This window comes from Aegilops tauschii, chromosome 5 (assembly GCF_002575655.3).
Source record: "Aegilops tauschii subsp. strangulata cultivar AL8/78 chromosome 5, Aet v6.0, whole genome shotgun sequence".
Classification (NCBI taxonomy): Eukaryota; Viridiplantae; Streptophyta; class Magnoliopsida; order Poales; family Poaceae; genus Aegilops; species Aegilops tauschii.
The window spans coordinates 315,233,186-315,255,299 of record NC_053039.3 but is presented as its reverse complement, the minus strand read 5'-3'; positions in this window follow the sequence as shown (position 1 = coordinate 315,255,299).

The window sequence follows — 22,114 nt, the reverse complement described above, 5'->3', positions numbered from 1 at the left end:
ATAAGGGGACACGATCTCTGCTGGGATAAGACGTGTCAATGACAACCACGTTTCGGAACATGGGGCCGCGGGAGAAACAACGGTTCGAAATAACGAACGGACTGACATAATGTCGTATTGTAAAAAGTAGCCAGAGGATTGGATTCATAAATTATTATGCCCTCTGTGGAAGTATGTGCTGCTCGCCGAACTCGATCGTCCGAAGACCATTGTGGAGTATCCGGAAAGAAGGGAACCCGCCTTGTAATGCCGAAGACAAATCTGCGCGCCGGACTCCTCGTCATTGAAGCCAGGTTCAAGGGCTACTGAGGGAGTCCTGGACTAAGGGGTCCTCGGGCGTCCGGCCTGTTAGCCATGGGCCGGACTGATGGGCTGTGAAGATACGAAGACCGAAGACTGCACTCGTGTCCGGATGGGACTCTCCTTGGCGTGGAATGCAAGCTTGGCGACCGAATATGTAGATTCCTCTCTTTGTAACTGACCTTGTGTAACCCTAGATCCTCCCGGTGCCTATATAAACTGGAGGACTTAGTCCGGAAAGGACAGATACTCATTACCATAGTCATACAGGCTAGACTTCTAGGGTTTAGCCATTACGATCTCGTGGTAGATCAACTCTTGTAATACTCATATCCATCAAGATCAATCATGCAGGAAGTAGGGTATTACCTCCATAGAGAGGGCCCGAACCTGGGTAAACATCGTGTCCCCTGTCTCCTGTTACCATCGACCTTAGACGCACAGTTCGGGACCCCCTACCCGAGATCCGCCGGTTTTGACATCGACATTGGCGACAAGGGGAGTTCGGTTCGTCTTTGGGTTTGCTGATGATGCCGTCCCCTCCGGGTCTCCGGTAGAGAGTTCCATAATTGCAGGGAGTCCGGCGGGCTCTGAATTCCCGTCTTCGGACCCAGTGGTCTGCTCTGGATCTAAGGCCAGAGCAGCGGCCGGGGCCGCGAATCCTTCGAAGATCAAGTCTCCTCGGATATCGGCGACATAGTTTAGGTTCCCGAAACTGATCTGATGACCAGGGACATAGTTGTCGATCTGCTCGAGGTGGCCAATCGAGTTGGCACGCAGTGCGAAGCCACCGAATACGAAGATTTGGCCGAGGAGGAAAGTCTCCTCCGAAACAACATCATTGTGGATGATCGAACGAGCCATCGAACCTTCTGTCGACAACATAGAGGAACTCTCAATGAAAGCACCAATGTCGGTGTCAAAACCGGTCGATCTCGGGTAGGGGGTCCCGAACTGTGCGTCTGAGGATCGAAGGTAACGGGAGGCAGGGGACACGATGTTTACCCATGTTCGGGCCCTCTTGATGGAGGTAATACCCTACTTCCTGCTTGATTGACTTTGATGAATACAGGGGTTACAAGAGTTGACCTACCTCGAGATCGTAATGGCTAAACCCTAGATGTCTAGCCTGTATGATTGTGATTGCCTCTACGGACTAACCCTCCGGTTTATATAGACACCTGAGGGGACTAGGGTTATACAGAGTCGGTTTACAGAGAAAGGAATCTTCATATCTGAACGCCAAGCTTGCCATCCACTCAAAGGAGAGTCCCATCCGGACACGGGGGAAGCCTTCCATCTTGTATATTTACGGCCCACCAATCCGGCCCATGTCACATAGCCCGGACGCCTGGGGACCCCCTAATCCAGGACTCCCTCAATGGTTATTGGTGTAACATGTGAATTCTTGCTTTTCAACTCGAATATGTTTGAATATGTTGTGGTTATGTCGCTTAGTATTATCACAACCAAGGCTATCTCTACCTGCTCTATTGGACTAGTTAACTCTGTGTTGCTCTAGTTTAATAATTGTAGTGGCTTCAAATGCATTGAAAGATTCCTGGAACTACATTCTTTTGTTGTACATGATCAACTTTAAGTGAAGCAAGCACTCCTCTGCACCTCTCCTTGTCCAAGCCTACCAACAGTTTCAGGATTCCAAAGCATGCTACTCAATATTCAATTATCTGACAACAAGGACAAATGGTCTTATTCCCGGGGCTCCACTCTATGGCAAAGATGTAAAAAACCCTGATACTAACATCCCTACCCCACCTCTCTTCAATCTGCTAGGAAATAGTTTTGTCATCCTGAGAATTTTTTTTCTGCCTGCTCCTCCATGATAGATTTAATACAAGAGATCATCTCCCAAGGAAATCATTCTCGGTACCTAATTACACTTGCGAGACCTGTTACACCCAATCTCTGGAAACAACCTATCATCTTTTCTAGAACTGCCTTTTGCCCTACATTGCTGGGAGACATTGATTCCCAACAGAAAGAGAAGCACTTTTGTCTACTCAGATATCCAACTTGATGTCGTAACTCTCCCATCTGAATTTGGCTTGGACATTTTAATCATGACTTGTGGGAATATATGGACTCAAAGAAACAATGTGATCTTCAACAACACTGCCTGCAGTGTGATCGCCTGGAAAGTTATCCTAACAAAAGATCTCCAAATTATGGTTCACGAGCTCTGGAATAACAAAGCTTTAAGGCTTCAAGCTTGGATTGAAGGCAACCTTTAAAGCTTTTTATTATGTTTTCCAAAAACAGCAATTGGATGATTCTTTGAACCCTTTATTTTTCGTATGCACGTATTTTTATTAATGAAAATACCGTAGCTAGAACTATTGTTTTATGGTCGGTGCCTCATTTTTTTAATCGCGACCAAGGCATGTTTATAGAAAATCCCCCTATCCACAAATCTGCCTCAATGCTTTTCTTATGATACCAATGGTGACAATGATCTATGTTTCACTTAGAAAAAAATAAGTAGTTTCTCATGGACCTAATTTGGTTAGTTGAACAACGCTAACTCCTAGTGTGGTAAAACCAATCCTGGCTAAAATTTGAATGTAAACATGTGTAGAAGTTCATAAAATACAAACTTGCTTAGCATAGAGCACGCCTAATATTATGTTACCGATGAAACTATCGAATCTACATAGATATGCTTCTTAATTGGCTGAGTGGGCAGGAAATGAAAGTTCCCCTTTTCTCTTAATAAATTTCAAGCGAGATAAAATAGTGCTTGCATTTTTTGTTGCAGGGAAAACCTGCTGGCATTTTACTTATCTGGTGGCAGAGTTGCACCGGTGTCGTGGAGAACCTATTGATGGTACCACTGTGTTATTCGACCTTGTCATCAATGCCCAATTTGCTAAAACGATGGCGTTGTTGAGAGGGTTCAACATGATCTCTAATGTTGGGTGTTCCAAGGTGATATTGTGGACCTTAGAATTGGTTGAAGCGTGTACTGGTAAGAGTGAGGTTTGGGCCCTAACACAGCCATCTTGGCTGATTGTTTTCACATATCCGTTGGGATTTCATCAGTTGAGTTCAAGCATTGTCTAAGGGGATCAATTGGCTAGCGCATTACCTAGCTAGGTTTTCTTATGATGCTAAATGTAGCTATGGCTGGTTAGATGATCTTCTACATTTCTTGTTATCGCATGTACTAGTGCTGGCATTTGATATAAGAAGTAGGCAGGAAATGAAGGAAGTACAACCGCCTCCACCTCACGAGAAAAAGGGCGCTAGGATTTCCTCGTAAGGCCCCACCGCCGCCAGTTTTCCTCACCTACGAATTCCTTCTAGTGCTAGTGAGGTGGGCAAAATCCGGTCTAGGTTTGTTTTGTGTAGTCTCTAGTTGCCCTAGATTTTGTTAGGGGTTAAGTCTAGGTGTCTGGCTGGCGGTGGTGATGCGATGGCACTATCGACAACGAGGGATAAGAACACCCCCATCTTGTCATCGATCCGACAATGTTGTTTGGCGTCAGCTGAGAGCGTGTGGAGCTTCAGTTAAGGCCAGACTTGAAGGAAGAAGATGACGTCATGGTGTGTTCTTTTCTTCTTTGGTTTCTTCTCCCACTAATGAAGCTCAACCAGATGGGGCTCCGTCAGAGAACTTGTGAGGCTTGTGTCTTCATCCCCTGTCTGGCCGGAGCTGGGATTATCTTTTGGCCTCCTTGGTGCGAGCTTCTTTGGGGTGGCGTCCTATCAAGATCGTGATTGTAGGCGTCTTTTGGTCAACATCGACGACTTTGTTACCGCTGCTTTTTCAAGCTCCTATGGTTTCAACAAGGTTGCTCCGGCGAGACGCGACAACAGCTTTTGCTCACGGCGCGTCGTCGACTGATGCAGAAGGAAGACGCTGCTTAGTAGGCAGGAAATGAAAGGGCATCTTTTCTTTTCTTGAAAAATACAACTTTTTCTATTAAAAAAAGAGAGAGATTGTAACCTTTTTTTTAGAAAGAATATAACTTTTTCTTCAAGCAATGGAACATCCAAAATCGGCCGCCAAAAACGGCATGTGCGCATTTAAAGCATCGATACGGAAGAGGGACACGCTGGGCGAAACAAACGGGCTGCAAAAGAAAGAAATCGACTCAGAACCGCCGCTCTTCCGATCACGCCACGAAACGGAGCCTAACCTTTACAGCACCTTGATCCGAACCATGACACGTACGTCCTCTTCCCACCAACCGAGTCGGGCTTGATCCGTGCGGCCGGCGCACCCATATATACGCGCGCGCGCCTCCCCACGTGGGCACCCAGCGAGAGAAACCCAACCGTCGTCGTGCACACAGCTTTGCAAGCCCCGCGCACGCGAAGCTCCGGCGAACGAACTCGGCGAGGGATCGTATCGATGGCGGGGGAGGAGCAGACGGTGCTGGTGCGGTGCGCGGACCTCGCCAAGTTCGCGGTGCCGGCGTCGGTGGCGCGGCGGGCGGGGAGCGTCGCGGCGGCGCTGGAGGCGGGGCAGAGCGTGGTGGAGCTGCCGCGGGGGGTCTCCGGCAAGGGCCTCGCCACGGCGGTCGCGTACTACCAGGCCCGCGCCGAGGCGGAGGCGCGCGGCGCGGACGGCGGCGAGTTCGACGGCGAGTTCGTCCGCGGGCTGACGCACGACGCCGCCATCGACCTCATCTACGCCGCGCACCACCTCGGCGACGAGGCGCTCTTCAACCTCTTTGCAGGCTACAGGGCTAATTAGTTTAAGTAGTTGGTTCTATAAGAGTCGCAGTGAAGCTTTTTACTTGATTAATTTGTGTGTTGATCGAGTGAAATTTTCCTTTTTCTCCTTGTATCGACGCTATCTTGTGATTATAATTATGTCATACATCGTGAACTGTCTTGATTTTCTCTTTTGATGAAACCAGTTTACATTGTCTTGATTTCAATCCGTTGATCCGCATCCTATCGCTTTGTTTGAGACCCCTCACAACAGAAAAAGGAAGGAAAACACGATCGAGCACCAAAAACAGGACCAATGGAGACGAAACCAAGGTCGTGGACAAAAATAATAATAACACGAACTAGCAGCGACAAGCACGAAGCGCATGCAGACGGGACAAAAATGGAAGCGAGGCGCGCGATGCACAAGAAACCGAAATAAACGAACAGCATCGGCCACGGCGACACTTCCAAACAACGTAGGGAAAAGCATCGCTTTGAACACAGTGTATAGAAAGAAAGAACAAAAACAGATCCGCAGCACAATCGGCCAAGAAATATATATATTTTTAAAGGCAATCGGCCAAGAATTACGGATACATAAAGGGCGTGATCGTGTTAGAGCACGTCTAGCAGCCCCATTATGTCAGACCCTTATAGGGCCTTTACAGTTCGCCACTGTCTTCGGATACGGGCCGAAAACAGCCACGACAGAACAACAACCTAATATGAACCCGCAAAATTTGGAATCACACATTTGCACAAAAAATTGAACTAGTTCAGTAGAACTACGAGCACTTGATCATCTTAAAAAGTCATACAAAAGTATAATTTTTACAACTAATATTTGGAGGAGCACGCGCCACCGTAACCCTAGTTACAAAATTGGGCTCACCGGAGCCAGGGGATTGCAGCGGCGACGCTACGGCGGCGGAGGAGCTCAGTCCTCATCGTCGGAGACGAGGTCGACGTAGACCTCGTCCTACTTCTTGGCTACAAGGCGCCACTCTTCCATGTTGGCCGCGAACTCCTGCCCCGTCGCGATCCCCTGCTCAAGGAAGATTATGTCGATGTCGCGGCCCGTCAATGGCGCCGCTCCACCCCCCTCCTCCCGTGCAGGGCGCGCGATGATGGTGGCCTCCATGACGTCCGCCTCTGCTCGGGGGGGGGGGGGGGGAGGGAATCCTCCGGCCCGATGACGCTTTGCCGCCTCCGGCTCCCTCTTCACTGCGAGGAGCGGCGGGAGCTCCTCCGGCTTTCTTTGGACCTGCGTGAGCGGCGTCCGTGAGCTCGAGGCACCGGCAGAGGAGCTGCCCGCGGCGGTGGAGCGCCTGCCTGTGGTCGTACTCCTCCGTTTCACGGCGAAGGAGTGACGGCGACAGCGAGAGCCCGTTGTTGGTGTACCTACGGGCGCTCCTTTTCCTCGCGGCGTCGGTAGTGACGCACCGCCTCCGCTTGGGGTCGTCGCCACCACCGGCGCCGCGGCCCGCCGACCACATTCCACGCCACATCGAGAGGGGAGAGGGAGAATTGAAGTCGGCGGCGGCGAGAAATCGAGAGAGGGGGTTGAGAATTGCAGCGGCGCACGGATAGGGTTTTGACCCGTATTCAGCCGCAAACCCTTACATATACTGTCGAGGGGGCGGTTTGCGGGCCACTGTAAAACAATGTACGGACTGGGCGACTATACGGGCTCTGGTCTAGCCCAAAAAACGAGCCAAACCCGTATAGTCATCGGATTTTTTCGAGCCACCGCCTTTTAAAAGATCTGCTAGAGATGCTCTTAGCGCCGCCCTACATGAGGTCAAAGCCTCCACAGCATGATTGTTTTTATCATGAGATAACAATAATGTTATGAGCACGATTTGAAGCAAAACATTTTACCATCTAACGACAAGCGTTGACACTCTTGGCTCGACCAACAACCGTGCACACTCATGAGAGCATCTAGTTAGCGAAAATGCTAAGCACACGGGCCTATTACAGGACCATTACGGGACTTCTCATAAAATTATCTCCATCCCCTGATTTTCACCGGGGTGGGGCCTCTTGAAAGTGCTAGTTATCGACTAGGGGGGGTGAATAGGCGATTTTTATGAAAGTCTTCAAAACATGAGAGTTTCAAAGGCAAATAATAGAAATAAACCTATTGATATGCAGCGGAAGGTAGACTACACTAGACAAGCCATAGTGAAGCAAGTAATGAAGCTAAAGTACGAAGACTATTGGCAGCTAGGTAGTATGGATCAAGATGGAAGATAGTAGAAGCCAAACAACAATAGTCGTCACATAGTGAAGTCAAACAGATAAGGCAAGCATGCAAATGACTTCACGAAGACAAACAGTAAATAAGTGAGGGAAGAGATAGAAACAGTTGCTTGGTGAGGACAAGGATTTGTTGGACCAGTTCCAGTTGCTGTGACAACTGTACGTCTGGTTAGGGAGGCTGAGATTCAACTAAGGACACTTAGTCCTCGCCCAATCACTCAGGTAAGTCTTCAAGGTAGACTTCCAAACCTTCACAGACTTCGTTCACCGGCAATCCACAATGACTCTTGGATGCTCAGAATGCGACGCCTAACCGGCTGGAGGATTCACAGTCCTCAAGTGTAACAAGTCTTCAGGTCACGCGGACAGGAAGACTTCAGTGATGCCTAACACTCTTTGGCTCTGGGTGTTTTGGGCTTTGTCCTCGCAAGGATTTCTCTCTCAAAGGCTTCGAGGTGGGTTGCTCTCAAACGACAAAAGCCGTGTATTAACTCTGAGCAGCCATCAATCTATGGTGTATGGGGTGGGCTATTTATAGCCACAGGGCAACCCGACATGATTTGTTCGAAATGACCCTGGGTCACTAAGGAACTGACACGTGTTCCAACGGTCAGATTTCAAACACACGCGGCAGCTTAACTTGGGCTACAAGTAAAGCTAACTCATCTAGCTCTGGATAAGATTTGCTCTCATTGTCTTCGCTCGAAGACTTAGGATTTGGTTGAGCATCACTTCAGTCACTCTGACTTTGTTCACTTGGACCCCACTTAACAGTACGGTGGTTCCTATGACTCAACTAGGAAGAAAAAGGAAACTACGAAACAACTATGTCTTCGCACTCCATAGTCTTCACGTGAATGTCTTCTCGAGTCATAATCTTCGTTGTGATTATCTTCACATACCACCATTGTCTTCAATGTCTTCACACATTTTTAGAGGTCATCTCCGGTAGGTAAGCCGAATCAGTGAGGGACTACTACCTGTGTTATCCTGCAATTCTCACAAACACATTAGTCCCTCAACCAGGTTTGTCGTCAATACTCCAAAACCAACTAGGGGTGGCACTAGATGCACTTACAATCTCCCCCTTTTTGGTGATTGATGACAAACTGGTTGAAGTTTTCAAGGGGGATAAAAGTATGTGAAATTATAAGGATTAATGTATTGTCTTCATAAGTAGCAAAAGGCTCCCCCTAAAGATTTGCATATAAGTATTTTGCTTTTGAATGCAAATGCATATGGTAGGTTGTACTTGTGGAGATCCTCTTCAACTTAACAAGACAATTCATCATGCATGAAAAGATATAACGAATATAATGACATGCATAATGAAAATGGACGTCTGCGAAATGACTTCGTGCGGAATTTATCGTCGCACATGCGGAATTTATCATCGCATCACATTGTTGACAGAAAAAGGTAGCAGACGACCATCAAGTTTAAGTGTTACAACTCAAAGAACCAAATGTATCAAAAGCGAGAGTTGTAAGCACTTGGCAAAAAGTATAGCAACCACCCATATGGACCCGCTTGAAGACTATCAACTCATATGTTTCTCCCCCTTTTGTCAGTAAGGACCAAAAAGGTTTGAAGACATAGAGCGTCTACTCGTCCCCATGAGGGGTAGGAGAAGTTGAGGTCCGGTGGTGCAGAAGAACTTGCCGCAATGTCGATACGAGGCGAAGTTGTAGTTGGTGAAGTAGCATCGTCTTCGTCATCAATGACTCTGGCATTGACAGTTGCTGCTGAGGAGTACTCAGAGTCTTCAAGTGAGGGAGTCCGACGCAAGACAGCGTTCCTGGGAGGAGTGGAATCTCTCTGTGAAGCCATCTTGTTGAAGATCATCTTCAGAGCTCAGCAATGTCAGACTCTTCCACGACCGCCGACAGGTTTCATGAGTGACAAAAGCATTCTTGGTGGCAAGATTGCGAATGCGATTGACATCCACCAAGAGGCTTTGCATCTGACGTTTCAGCCAGTCATGATGCTTATCCTGTTTTTGATGTAGGGCAACGAGAAGCTCTCGGTCATTCAGAACACGAGATCTCTTCCGAGGCCTTTGCACAATAGTGCTTTCAGTGGCTTCAGTATGGGCACGGTGAGGTGCACGTGTATTGCCAGCCAAAGGGTAAACACGAGTTGCAGCAAGAACTCCTTCAATAGGTTGTGTGAAGCTTTGGTGATCGGCGTTGTGAAGATAAATTGGCTCCTTGGCAGGCTCTGGGTATATGGCTTTGACAGACAGATCAACCTCTGGCAAGAATATGAGATGATTGCATGCAGAAGGCTGATAGTTGATAGTAGAGTGAAGCTTGATGAGGCACATTACCCATGGAGCATAAAACTTCAGACCAAAAAGATCAGATCCAGATGCAGCCAATTGCCTGATGAAGAAGTCTTGTGTAACGCCCCGGATGTAAATTTCCATATTTGTAACTCCAACTCTTGCCATTTTCGGCTATGTGTTATGATATTCCCTCCGTGGTTGGGTTTTTGTCTTTCGTTTTGCATTTTGTTCATGTCATGCATCTCATATCATGTCATCATGTGCATCTCATTTGCATACGTGTTCGTCTCATGCATCCGAGCATTTTCCCCGTTGTCCGTTTCGCAATCCGACACTTCCACATGCACCGGCGCACCCCTCTTGTCTCTTTTTGTGAGCGGGTATTAAACGTTCTTGAAATGGACCGAGGTTTGCCAAGTGGCCTTGGTACACCACCGCTAGACCACCTGTCAAGTTTCGTTCCATTTGGAGGTCGTTTGATGCTCCAACGGTTAACCGGGTAACCGCAAAGGCCTTTTGTGTGTTGCAGCCGAACACCCCTCCAAACAGCCCAATAACCCATCTAAGCCCCCTCCATGCTCTCGGTCATTCGATCACGATCATGTGGGCGAAAACCACACTCCATTTGGAGTCTCCTAGCTCCCTCTAGCTATAAATATGTGAGCCTCCCCGAAATCCCGCAGTCCAAAAACCCTAGCTCTGCTCCCTTCGCACGCCGGGCACGTCCGGTCCGCGCCGGACAAACCAGCGCCGCCGCCCGCAGCCAATCGGGGCGTGCCACGTCAGCACCTCCGGCCTCCCCCGCCGCCGAGGCCCGCCAAGCCCATCGCCGGCCCCGCGGGCCCGTACGCCGCCGCCCGCGCCCGAGCGCGCCTCCCACGGGCTCCCGCGCCCCGCCGCCCACGCCAGTGCCTCGCCGCCTTGCCCGCCGGCCACCGCGACCCCGCCGCCTTCGTCCCCACCGCGCCTCCACGCCGCTCCGCCCTCGCCGCCGAGTCTCCCCCTCGCCGGATCCGTTCTTCCTCGACCCCGGTGACCTCTCCAAGTTCCTCTCCGGCCGCCGCACGCTCCAACCCCGGCGAACCCCGGCCATCCTCGATAATCGCGCCCACAAACCCTAGATCGAGGTTGTTTTCCCCCCCTCATTTTTTCTGCCAAGTCCCGAATATATCACTTTATGTTGCTCTGTTCATCATGTCATATCTCAATGATACAGCTCCGTTTTGCGTACATGATATATCGAAATGTTCACCACGAGATGCTCTTCATTTTGTTCCATTGTGCGATGTTTGTTTGAGTCCATATTGATGCCCAAATCTCTGGTGCAAGAGTGCTATATGATGTTTACTGCTGTTACTTATCAGAACTTGATGTTTTGTTATTTTTGTTGCATTTGATGTATGCATCTTATGGGCATGAGCTCATAGGTGTTTTGTTCTAAGCCATGCCATCTTTACAGAGATGTATGCCATGTATTTTTGTGATCTATGTGGTGACTAGCACAAGCATGCAAACTAGGCTTCGTGATGTTTCTGTTTTCAGGGACTTAGGATTTTGCTAAGTCCTTTACCTGCTGTTATTTTGATGCCATGTATCCATGTGTCTATAGTGAGATCCATGCTTCCTTTGAGTATGTTCAGTAAGGATGTTTTGTACATATGGTTATGCTCTATCCACCCATGCCACTTTTTGCAATTATGGAGTGCCCTAGCATGTCTTAATCTTGCTCTACTTTTGCTGTAAAATATTCCTGGCACAATGTTAACATGATATTCAATTTTGCCAAGGGTGTTGTAGTTGATACATACATTCTATGAACTTGCTCTTGCCATGGTTAGCTTCATCAACATGCTTTCTTGCTGTAGGTATGATTGTTTTGTCATGCATTGCTTTGTGATGAGTGAATCGAGCTCACAAAGATGCCTTCATAATTCTGTTAATGCCATGCTCTGTTTTCTGCTAAGTCTGAAACCTGTTAACGGAACTTGCTAGGTTTACATGGGTGCCTTCACATCTTCTATGCCTTTTTGGCTCATGATCATTAAGGGACTTTTGTTTTATGCATTTAGTAGATTCATGCCATGCCTTGTTTTGCTATGATAAGTTCCTATAGCATGTGTTTGGCTTGCTCTGAACATTGCTACCTGATGCTGTTTATGCCATGTCCAGTATTTTCACCAAGTCTGTGAAGCTGATATCTTTTGCACTTTTGCCATGCTTGTTTTGAACATGTTATTGTGTGATCTAGCCGTAGCTCAGTGTTCATCTTTTGTCAAGCATCTCTTGTAGATCACTGACATATGCTTTGTTGCTATGTTGGGGTGCTGTAGCATAGTTTCTTGATGTATTCTAAGTGCTATCATGCTGTTAATCGCAGAATTGTGTCATTCTTGTTTTGCTTGCCATTTGCAAACCGTGCATCCGTTTCCGGTGATCTTTATATCGATTTCGATCGAAATCATCTCATATTTCCAGTGGCATACTTGGTTTGCCAAGTTGATGCCTTGTTCATCCTTTTTCGTCCGGAGCACGCATATGCAACGCATATCACATCTCGCATATCATGCATGTATTGCATCATGTTGCTTGTGCATTTTCCGTGATTGATTGTGGTTCCATTATTTGTGTTCTTGCTGTGGGTAGAGCCGGGAGATGAGTTCGTGAACGAGGAACTTGTTGAGTATGCTTACGAGGATCAAGCTTTCGACAACTCTGAGAACCTTGCAGGCAAGATGACCATACCCTCGAAATCACTTCTATCGTTGCTTTGCTAGTTGTTCGTTCTATTGCTATGCTGCGCTACCTACCACTTGCTATTTCATGCCTCCCGTATTGCCATGTCTAGCCTCTAACCATCCTTTCCTAGCAAACCGTTGTTTGGCTAAGTTACCGCTTTTGCTCAGCCCTTCTTATAGCGTTACTAGTTGCAGGTGAAGTTGTAGTTGGTTCCATGTTGGAACATGGATATTTTTTGGCATATCACAATATCTCTTAATTAATTAATGCATCTATATTTTTGGTAAAGGGTGGAAGGCTCGACCTTATGCCTGGTGTTTTGTTCCACTCTTGCCGCTCTAGTTTCCGTCATACCGGTGTTATGTTCCATGATTTTGCGTCCCTTACGCGGTTGGGTGATTTATGGGACCCCCTTGACAGTTCGCCTTGAATAAAACTCCTCCAGCAAGGCCCAACCTTGGTTTTACATTTTCCTACCTAAGCCTTTTTCCCTTGGGTTTTCGCGAGCCCGAGGGTCATCTTTATTTACCCCCCGGGCCAGTGTTCCTTCGAGTGCTGGCCCAAACTGAGCGATGTTCGGCACCCCCTGGGCAACCAGGGTCTATGCCAACCCGACGTCTGGCTCATCCGGTGTGCCCTGAGAACGAGATATGTGCAGCTCCTATCGGGATTTGTCGGCACATTCGGGCGGCTTTGCTGGTCTTGTTTTACCATTGTCGAAATGTCTTGTAAACCAGGATTCCGAGACTGATCGGGTCTTCCCGGGAGAAGGTTTATCCTTCGTTGACCGTGAGAGCTTATAATGGGCTAAGTTGGGACACCCCTGCAGGGTATTATCTTTCGAAAGCCGTGCCCGCGGTTATGAGGCAGATGGGAATTTGTTAATGTCCGGTTGTAGAGAACTTGACACTTGACTTAATTAAAATACATCAACCGTGTGTGTAGCCGTGATGGTCTCTTTTCGGCGGAGTCCGGGAAGTGAACACGGTTTGAGTTATGCATGAACGTAAGTAGTTTCAGGATCAGTTCTTGATCTTTTCTAGCTTCGCGACCATTGCGTTGCTCCTCTTCCCGCTCTTGTTTGCGTATGTTAGCCACCATATGTGCTTAGTGCTTGCTGCAGCTCCACCTCATTACCCCATCCTTTTCCTATAAGCTTAAATAGTCTTGATCTCGCGGGTGTGAGATTGCTGAGTCCTCGTGACTCACAGATTCTACCAAAACAGTTGCAGGTGCCGACGATACCAGTGCAGGTGACGCAACCGAGCTCAAGTGGGAGTTCGACGAGGAACGTGGCCATTACTATGTTTCGTTTCCTGATGATCAGTAGTGGAGCCAGTTGGGACGATCGGGGATCTAGCATTTGGGGTTATCTTATTTCATTTAGATTTGACCGTAGTCGGTCTATGTGTGGATTTTGGATGATGTATGAATTAATTTATGTATTGTGTGAAGTGGCGATTGTAAGCCAACTCTCTTTATCCCATTCTTGTTCATTAGATGGGATTGTGTGAAGATGACCCTTCTTGCGACAATACCTACAATGCGGTTATGCCCTAAGTCGTGCCTCGACACGTGGGAGATATAGCCGCATCGTGGGTGTTACAAGTTGGTAATCAGAGCCATCCCCGACTTAGGAGCCCCCTGCTTGATCGAATCGCTGGCGTTGTTGAGTCTAGAACAAAAATGTTTTGAGTCTTAGGATTATATATATCGGAGAGTAGGATTCTTTTTACTCCTCAATCCCTGCGTCGCTCTGGTGAGGCCTCCTGACGTAGAAGTTTTGACTCTTCTCTCCTCAAATTTCACTAAAAAAATTTAGGATCACGCGTGTATCTTAGAATCGTTCCGATGGTTTTGTGACGAGAACGTTGTTCTTGGTGCCTCCTGACATTTAGGGGTTGTGGCACTGTCCCGGGGAGTTGAGCTCCTGTTGGAAATATGCCCTAGAGGCAATAATAAAATGGTTATTATTGTATTTCCTTGTTCATGATAATTGTCTATTGTTCATGCTATAATTGTATTAACTGGAAACCGTAATACATGTGTGAATACATAGACCACAACATGTCCCTAGTAAGCCTCTAGTTGACTAGCTCGTTGATCAATAGATGGTTATGGTTTCTTGACCATGGACATTGGATGTCATTGATAACGGGATCACATCATTAGGAGAATGATGTGATGGACAAGACCCAATCCTAAGCATAGCACAAGATCGTGTAGTTCGTTTGCTAAGAGCTTTTCTAATGTCAAGTATCGTTTCCTTAGACCATGAGATTGTGCAACTCCCGGATACCGTAGGAATGCTTTGGGTGTACCAAACGTCACAACGTAACTGGGTGGCTATAAAGGTGCACTACAGGTATCTCCGAAAGTGTCTGTTGGGTTGGCACGAATCGAGACTGGGATTTGTCACTCCGTATGACGGAGAGGTATCTCTGGGCCCACTCGGTAATGCATCATCATAATGAGCTCAATGTGACTAAGGAGTTAGCCACGGGATCATGCGTTACGGAATGAGTAAAGAGACTTGCCGGTAACAAGATTGAGCGAGGTATTGGGATACCGACGATCGAATCTCGGGCAAGCAACATGCCGATAGACAAAGGGAATTGTATACGGGATTGATTGAATCCCTGACATCGTGGTTCATCTGATGAGATCATCGTGGAACATGTGGGAACCAATATGGGTATCCAGATCCCGCTATTGGTTATTGGGCAGAGAGGTGCCTCGGTCATGTCTGCATGGTTCCCGAACCCGTAGGGTCTACACACTTAAGGTTCGGTGACGCTAGAGTTGTTATGGGAAATAGTATGTGGTTACCGAAGGTTGTTCGGAGTCCCGGATGAGATCCCGGACATCACGAGGAGTTCCGGAATGGTCCGGCAGTGAAGATCGATATATTGGACGAAGGGTATTGGAGTTCGGAAGTGTTCCGGGGGTACCAGGCTATGGCCAGCATGACCGAAAGGTGTTTCGGGAGCCCCGACAAGTGTTGGAGGGCCTCATGGGCCAAAGGGGAAGGGGCAAACCAGCCCTCTAAGGGGTGGTGCGCCCCCCACACCCTTTCCCACGTTACTTGGGGAGGTGGGGCGCCTCCACCTGGCTTGGGAGGCAAGCCTCCACCTGCTTGGCTTGGGGGGCAAGTCTCCCTAGGATTTTCCCTAGGGAGATCCAATCTGCTTGGCCGCCGCCCCCTAGGGGAAACCCTAGGGCGCCTCCCCCTCTCCCCTTGCCCCTATATATAGTGGAGGGGTGGGAGGGCAGCCGCACCTCTTCCCTGGCGCAGCCCTCCCTCCTCATACACCTCCTCCTCCTCCTCCTCCTCCGTATTGCTTAGCGAAGCTCTGCCGGTGAACCACGAGCTCCATTGCCACCACGCCGTCGTGCTGCTGGAGTTCTCCCTCAACTTCTCCTCTCCCCTTGCTGGATCAAGAAGGAGGAGACGTCCCCGGGCTGTACGTGTGTTGAACGCTGAGGCGCCGTCCGTTCGGCGCTAGATCGGATCTTCCGCGATTTGTATCACTGCGAGTACGACTCCATCAACCGCGTTCTTGTAACGCTTGCGCTTAGCGATCTTCAAGGGTATGAAGATGCACTCCCTCTCTCTCGTTGCTAGCATCTCCTAGATTGATCTTGGTGACACGTAGGAAAATTTTGAATTATTGCTACGTTCCCCAACAGCTCCGAGGTGTTGTCGTCACAATTTTATCGTTGCAGTTCTGGAATACCTGAGTTTCGCCGACATCGAAAATCTCTTTTATGCAGTTGTTGGTGAGATCACCTCGACGCCACCCAGTACTGGGGCGGGAGTTCGGGAGTATTGCCATAACTCGTATAACGGATGCTTTTTGAAGGTTGAGGTACACGATTTCCGAAGGTTTCCTCGTTATGTGTTGATGGATGGATACAGCTGGATCTAGGGATTGCTAGTTTGGGTGATATATTTTGTGTCCCCTGTATCCCCACCACCAGATTGCATAACCAGAAAGTTTCGGGAGTTTATAGGTGGGATTCAAGTAGCTCTTAGCATTTCTTCCCGCAGATATTTGGTTTGTGATTGGGTAATCCTTACCACTTATTTGTTCCAGTCGTACCTTGTTATTTTATTCATCAACCCTTTATCAAGTGGCTTCTCACCTTAATGGAAGTGTGATGATTTACTATGGAATTCATTCGTTCATCCTCGTTCGAATATTTATTGTGAAGACTATATGTTGCAATTTCTATCCGTTGATTCAACTTGTCTATCTGTCTATCAAGATGCTAACGGATGTCACCCTCTTCAGGATGGCTCCGCCAACGCGTCAGAATCCGGAACGCAATGATGGGAGTCAGGCGAACCCTCCGCCACCACCTCCGCCTCCGGAGGCATGGCAAGCTATCATGGCAGCCACCAACACCAATGCTTAGATGATTTTGCAACTCTTGCAAGAGCGCACCCAAGGGCAAGGCAACCAAGGAAATCAAGGACAAGGCAACAATCAGCCTCACTTCGCTACCCTCAACCAGTTCCTCGCAAATCAGCTAAAGTCTTTCAGCTACTGTGCCGAGGCCACAGACGCCGATGATTGGCTCGTGGATATCAACAAACATTTTGAATGTAGCAATGTCAGGCCTGAGGACTTTGTCAAGTTCGCTTCTTTTCAACTCAAGGATCAAGCTACCGAGCGGTATCAACAATACAAAGATTCCAGAGGAGGTCGTGTGATTACCTGGGATGATTTCCGCCGAGACTTCAAAGCTCACCACATTCCTCAAAGTGTTGTTGAGAGCAAGCATGAGGAGTTCCGCAATCTCAAGCAAGGCAGCATGTCCGTGTATCAATACAATACCCAATTTCAGAAACTCGCTTGCTTCGCTAAGCAAGACGTTCCTGATGAAAAGAGTATCATCTATCAATTCAGAGGTGGCCTCAGAGAAGATCTGCAATTACCTCTCGTGCTTTTTGAGCCGACCAAGTATGATGATTTCTACAATATGGCACTGAAGCAAGAGGCTGCTCAGCTCAAGTGTGAGGCTTCTAAGAAGAGAGTCAGCGACGCAGTTCAGTCTTCTTCTTCCTCACTAGTGGCTGCTAAGCAATAGAAGCTCTGGTTGCCTCCTCCTCCTCCGTTTCGTCAGCCTTTCCAGCAGAAGAACAAAGGTGGCCATGGATCTTCCCACCCACCCAACCCTGGCTATCAGAACAAGTCTCAGAATCAAGCTCCAAAGTCGAATGCTCCTTATCATCATCCACTCTCAGAGGTGACTTGCAACAAGTGTCAGCAGAAAGGTCACTATGCTAACAAGTGCTTCAACCAAAGGCGCCTTCCGCCTCCTCCTCCTGTGAAATCTTCCAGCAATGCAGTGGTCAAGCATAGCCTCAAGTTTGCAAAGGTGAACATGATGAATGCAGCTCAAGCGGAGGAATCTACTGATGTGATAATGAGTAATCTCTCAGTTAATGATATTCCTGCAAAAGTCTTATTTGATACTGGTGCATCGCTTTCTTTCATCTCTAGACCTTTTGCATCTAAGCATGAGTTGGTTTTTCAAGATTTGCCTAGACCGTTATCAGTTGTCTCTCCGGGTAAATTCATGAACGCAAGCTCCTTGGTTCGGGATATCTCTATCAAGATGGGCAACTATAAATTTCTGTCTTCTCCAATTGTCCTTGGTGACTCGGATATTGATCTAATTCTCGGGATGGACTGGCTTTCTAAGCACAAGGCTCAACTTGATTGTGCTGCCAGGGAAATTCAATTGACACACTCTTCTGAGGATGTGATCATCTATGCCGCTCATGATGAGACCATTCGGTTATTCTCTTTCAATGAGAAGGGCGAGCTAGACGCAATCTCTCAGATTCCAGTCGTTTGTGAGTACCAAGATGTCTTTCCAGAAGAGCTTTCGGGTATGCCTCCTCACCGGCCAGTTGAGTTCGTTATCGATCTTGAGCCTGGCATGGAACCCGTTTGCAAGTGTCCTTACAAGCTTGGACCCAAGGAGCTGAAAGAATTGAAGAAACAGCTCGATGAACAAGAGCGTCTGGGTTTGATCAGACCGAGTTCATCTCCATAGGGTTGTGGTGTTCTTTTTGTCCAGAAGAAGGATGGCACGGACCGACTTTGTGTCGACTACCGTCCATTGAACAAGAAGACAATAAAGAACAAGTATCCACTTCCCAACATCATTGAGCTATTCGAGCAACTTAAAGGTGCTAAAGTATTCTCCAAGCTTGACCTTCGTATGGGTTATCATCAGATTCGCATTCGTGAAGAAGATATTTCCAAGACAGCATTCAGAACAAGCTTTGGTTCTTATGAATATACTGTCATGTCTTTCGGCCTTGTCAATGCTCCTCCAACATTCTCTCGAATGATGAACTTCATCTTCAACCCCTACACTGATGAATCCGTCCTGGTGTATCTCGATGATATCTTGGTCTTCTCCAAGAATAAGAAGGATCATGCCAAATATTTGCGATTGGTGCTCGACAAGCTTAGAGAGTATCAATTCTATGCGAAGTTTTCCAAATGTGAGTTTTGCCTTGATGAAGTTCTTTACCTTGGTCATATCATCTCTGCCAAGGGCATCGCTATTAATCCCGAGAAGGTGTCTGCAATTGTGAATTGGGAACCTCCTCAGAATGTCAAGCAGCTCCGCAGTTTCCTTGGTCTTGCAAGCTATTGCCGAAGATTCGTTGAGAATTTCTCTAAGATTGCAAAGCCTCTTTCCAACCTCCTCCAGAAGCATGTGAAGTATGTCTGGACTCCTGAGTGTGATGTTGCCTTCAACACTCTCAAAGAGAAACTCGTCACAGCTCCTGTCTTGACTCCTCCTGACGAATCCAAGTCATTCGAAGTTTTCTGTGATGCTTCTCTTCAAGGTCTCGGTGCTGTGTTAATGCAAGAGAAGAAAGTTGTGGCCTATACCTCTCGTCAGTTGAAGCCCAACGAAAAGAACTACCCCACTCACGATCTTGAGTTGGCGGCAGTTGTCCATGCTTTAATAACATGGAGACATCTCTTGTTGGGAAGGAAAGTGGACATATTCACCGATCACAAGAGTCTCAAGTACATCTTCACTCAGCCCAATCTCAACCTCAGGCAAACTCGATGGGTCGAAATGATTCAAGAGTACAATCCGAGTATTGAATATACTCCAGGCAAGGCCAATGTCATTGCAGATGCTTTGAGCAGGAAGGCTTATTGCAACAGCTTAATTCTCAAGCCCTTCCAAGCGGACCTTTGTGAAGCTTTCCGCAAACTGAATCTCCAAGTTGTTCCTCAAGGCTTTCTTGCCAACCTCCTAGTCTCTCCTACTTTGGAAGATCAAATTCGTGAGGCACAACTCCTGGATACCATGGTGAAGAAGGTGAAACGTGGTATTGACAAGGGTCTTTCCAAATACAAGTGCTATCGCATTGATGACAGAGACACTTTATTCTTCGAGGACCGGATTGTGGTTCCAAAAGGTGATCTAAGGAAAGTCATTATGAATGAGGCGCACAATTCTCTTCTTTCCATTCATCCTGGAAGTACGAAGATGTACCATGACCTCAAGCAGTCGTATTGGTGGACTCGAATGAAGCGGGAAATCGCTCAATTCGTGAATGAATGTGATGTCTGTCGAAGGGTGAAAGCAGAACACCAACGACCAGCTGGTCTCCTCCAACCTCTTGCTATTCCGGAATGGAAGTTTGATCATATCGAAATGGACTTCGTGACTGGATTTCCTAAGTCCAAGCGCGGAAATGATGCTATCTTCGTTGTCATCGACAAGCTTACTAAAGTGGCTCATTTCCTTCCAATCAAAGAATCTATCACAGTAGCTTAGTTGGCAGAGCTATACACCTCCAGGATTGTCTCCTTGCATGGAATTCCACAATTGATATCTTCAGATCGTGGAAGCATCTTCACTTCTAAGTTCTGGGACTCCTTCCAGAAGGCCATGGGCACCAACATTTGCTTCAGCACAGCTTTCCATCCTCAAATTAGTGGCCAAGTCGAGCGAGTCAATCAAATCCTTGAAGATATGCTTAGGGCTTGTGTCATTTCCTTTGGCATGAAGTGGGAAGATTGTCTTCCATATGCCGAGTTCTCCTACAACAACAGCTTCCAAGCGAGTTCGGGCAAGGCCCCATTCGAAATTCTCTATGGCAGAAAGTGCCGTACTCCTCTCAATTGGTCAGAGACTGGTGAACGCCAACTTCTTGGCAATGACTTAATCCCAGAGGTTGAAGAAATGTGTAAAGTCATCCGTGAAAATCTCAAAGCCGCGCAATCGCGCCAGAAGAGTTACTATGATAGCAAGCACCATGACTTGGCTTTCGAGATCGGAGACCATGTCTACCTCCGCGTCTCTCCAATGAAAGGCACTCGTCGTTTCAGTATCAAAGGGAAGCTTGCCCCTAGATACGTGGGTCCTTTCAAGATCATTGGCAAAAGAGGCGAGTTCTCCTATCAACTTGAGCTTCCCTCCAACTTCGCGAACGTGCACGATGTTTTCCACGTGTCACAGCTTCGCAAGTGCTTCAAGACTCCTGAGCGCACCATCAACTTCGAAGAGATTGACCTCCAAGAAGATCTGTCTTATCATGAGCACCCCATTGCTATTCTTGAAGAAACTGAGCGCAAGACTCGCAACAAGTCAATCAAATTCCTAAAAGTGAAGTGGTCACACCATTCCGACCGAGAAGCCACCTGGGAGCGCAAGGACCACCTCCGTTCCGAATATCCAGAGTTCTTTCAGTCCTAGATCTCGGGACGAGATCCTCTCGTAGTGGTGGAGTGTTGTAACGCCCCGGATGTAACTTTCCATATTTGTAACTCCAACTCTTGCCATTTTTGGCTATGTGTTATGATATTCCCTCCGTGGTTGGGTTTTTGTCTTTCGTTTTGCATTTTGTTCATGTCATGCATCTCATATCATGTCATCATGTGCATCTCATTTGCATACGTGTTCGTCTCATGCATCCGAGCATTTTCCCCGTTGTCCGTTTCGCAATCCGACACTCCACATGCACCGGCACACCCCTCTTGTCTCTTTTTGTGAGCGGGTCTTAAACGTTCTCGAAATGGACCGAGGTTTGCCAAGTGGACTTGGTACACCACCGGTAGACCACCTGTCAAGTTTCGTTCCATTTGGAGGTCGTTTGATGCTCCAACGGTTAACCGGGTAACCGCAAAGGCCTTTTGTGTGTTGCAGCCAAACACCCCTCCAAACAGCTCAATAACTCATCTAAGCCCCCTCCATGCTCTCGGTCGTTCAATCACGATCATGTGGGCGAAAACCGCACTCCATTTGGAGTCTCCTAGCTCCCTCTAGCTATAAATATGTGAGCCTCCCCGAAATCCCGCAGTCCAAAAACCCTAGCTCCACTCCCTCCGCGCGCCGGACACGTCCGGTCCGCGCCGGACAAACCCGCGCCGCCGCCCGCAGCCAATCGGGGCGTGCCACGTCAGCACCTCTGGACTCCCCCGCCGCCGAGGCCCGCCGAGCCCATCGCCGGCCCCGCGGGCCCGTACGCCGCCGCCCGCGCCCGAGCGCGCCTCCCGCGGGCTCCCGCCCGCGCCAGCGCCTCGACGCCTCGCCCGCCAGCCGCCGTGACCCCGCCGCCTTCGTCCCCACCGCACCTCCACGCCGCGCCGCCCTCGCTGCCGGGTCTCCCCCTCGCCGGATCTGTTCTTCCCCGACCCCGGCGACCTCTCCAAGTTCCTCTCCGGCCGCCGCGTGCTCCAACCCCGGCGAACCCCGGCCATCCTCGATAATCGCGCCCACAAACCCTAGATCGAGGTTGTTTTCCCCCCTCGTTTTTTCTGCCAAGTCCCGAATATATCATTTTATGTTGCT